Source organism: Penaeus chinensis, chromosome 15, assembly GCF_019202785.1.
Source record: "Penaeus chinensis breed Huanghai No. 1 chromosome 15, ASM1920278v2, whole genome shotgun sequence".
Taxonomy (NCBI): Eukaryota; Metazoa; Arthropoda; class Malacostraca; order Decapoda; family Penaeidae; genus Penaeus; species Penaeus chinensis.
The window spans coordinates 4,743,101-4,745,600 of NC_061833.1; the positions used below are offsets into that span (position 1 = coordinate 4,743,101).

At 48.6% G+C, this 2,500-nt stretch overlaps 1 protein-coding gene across 1 annotated transcript in view; it reads right to left on the reverse strand.

The window, feature by feature from the left end:
• LOC125032662 (calcium/calmodulin-dependent 3',5'-cyclic nucleotide phosphodiesterase 1-like) overlaps positions 1 to 2,500 on the reverse strand; it is a 213,724-nt gene that overhangs the window by 157,595 nt on the left and 53,629 nt on the right.

A 2,500-nucleotide genomic window follows, 5' to 3' on the forward strand; every position in this document is an offset into this window, starting at 1 on the left:
CCTCCTTGAAATCCTTCAGTCACTTCCGTTTTCTTCTCTTCAGTCATTCTAACTTTAAACATGTTTGTCCATGTTTCCTTTTCAGCATTCCCCGCAAGCTCCCTTTCTCGCGTCAAAGAGTAAGCGAGAGTAGGAACCAGTGATAGAGGGATTGAATGAGAGGCTGGAGGTAGGGAGGGAAGGAAGGGAGGGAGGAGGGAGGGAGGAGGGAAGGAGGGAGGGAGGGAGGGAGGAAGGGAGGGAGGGAGGGAAGGAGGGAGGGAGGGAGGGAGGGAGGGAGGGAGGGAGGTAGGGAGGGAAGGAGGAAGGAGGAAGGAAGGAAGGAAGGAAGGAAGTAAGGAAGGAAGGAGGGAGGGAGGAAAGGAAGGAGGAAGGGAGGGATGAAAGAGGGAAGGAGAGAGAGAGAGAGAGAGAGAGAGAGAGAGAGAGAGAGAGAGAGAGAGAGAGAGAGAGAGAGAGAGAGAGAGAGAGAGAGAGAGAGAGAGTGAGAGAGAGAGAAAGAGAAAGAATAAGCGAATGTGTTCAGTATATGAATGAATGACAACAAAAACACTCGAAATCATAAATTTCAATTTCGTAGATTTTGCGAATGACAGGAGTGGATTCTCAAAGCCGCACTGCCACTTTACGAGCAATTATTTTACGGCCCAGTCGATGCATCCAAGCTCACGGCAACACCACTGCACGAACATTTTTTGCCTCTTTCTTTTCGTGTGTGTGTGTGTGTGTGTGTGTGTGTGTATGTGTGTGTGTGTGTGTGTGTGTGTGTGTGTGTGTGTGTGTGTGTGTGTGTGTGTGTGTGTGTGTGTGTGTGTGTGTGTGTGTGTGTTTGGGCGTGCGTGTGTGTGTATCTTCCTCATCTTGAGATATGTCATAAGAATCGAGAACAATGCAAATGCAGTTGACAATTACAGGAAGCGGAGGCTGGCAGCCTTGTCGACATTGCTGATGACGTAACAACACACTGATAAGGATCGTTACCGCTAACAAGAGGGAGGGAGGAATAAAACGAGGAATTGAACCACTAGCAAAGCTTCCAAGACAGGAGACGGACACATCCACGCAGACAGACAAATCCCATCCGAGCGGGTACAGCCAAGCCGTTCCCCCGACACGCCCGAATACCGACAAACAAAAGATCATTTGCGTACAAAAAAATAACTCCGGGCGGCCCCAGCCTCCTTTATAACCAAGCTGATCCACCTGAATGGACTTCTTGATTAGACCGTGAGTTTTATGGCGACGACAGATGGATATCAAGGACGGCAGCACGGAGGCACGAGAGCGCTGGGGAATGAGGCGGCCGCTGGGGAATGAGGCGGCCGCTGGGGAATGAGGCGGCCGCTGGGGAATGAAGCGACCGCTGGGGAATGAGGCGACCGCTGGGGAATGAGGCGACCGCTGGGGAATGAGGCGGCCGCTGGGGAGAACAGCCGCTCGCTCGCCGCGCCCGGGGAGGCTTTCCCCAGCTATTTCCCTCGTTCGTCGATTGCGTTATTCGATTCGCTTCTATTTCATTTTTTTCTCATCCTTCTCCTCGTCTTAATTCATTCTCTCTACTGTCCTGTCTGTTTCCCTCTCTTCTTCCCACTTTTCAATTCTTTCATCTCTCTTTCTCTCTCTCTGAATGTATATGTATATATATATATATATATATATATATAGATAGATAGACAGATAGGTGTATGTGTATATATATATATATTGTCTCTATCTCTAAACATCTATCTTTCTGTAAGTCTGTCTTTCCATCTCGTCCTCTTTGCCTCTCCTTCCTTACCCCTTCCTACCCGTCCTTCCTTCTCGGGTGATTAAGGTCTCAAACCAACTAGAAAATGTCTTCTACCTTGTCCCTCCCCTTCTCCCTCCATCCTTACCCTCTCTTATCCCTTTCATTTTCATCGCCATCGCCTCTCCCCTATTTACTAAATTCCCTCTCCCTCCCTATCGCTCCTTTTCCCATCTCCTCTCTATCTCCATCACTCCTCCCTTTTCTCATCTCCTCTCTACTCTCAACGCCCCTTCCCTCTCTACTCATATAACCCCTCCCTCTCCTCCCCCCTTCCCCCCTCCTCTGCTCCCCCAACCGAAAGAATGATAACCGGCAGCAAACAGCAGTCAATGTGGCGTCACCCTGTCTGGCAGAGCGCGATGATCAGCTCTCTAATGGTGATCTCGCCGCAGCCAAAATGTCGCTCCGAGTTAGGTTAGAGGACGGGGAATTTTCTCTCTCGGAAACGGGGGAAAAGATGAGGGTCTATAAGCATGTCAGGGTAGTTTTTTTAAAGCTATTTTCTTATTTTTATTTCTGGCTGTCCGTCTGATTGGGATCATGCTACTTATTTGTCTACCTGGCTTCCTGTTTATCTGTTTGTATAGGAAAAGAGATAATCAGCGAAGAAAGAAGAAAACAAAATAAGACAGCCAGGCAGAAAAGCATCACGTTCTTTTAACAAGTTATACAACACGTCATATCATATATATACACACCTGCGTGTGT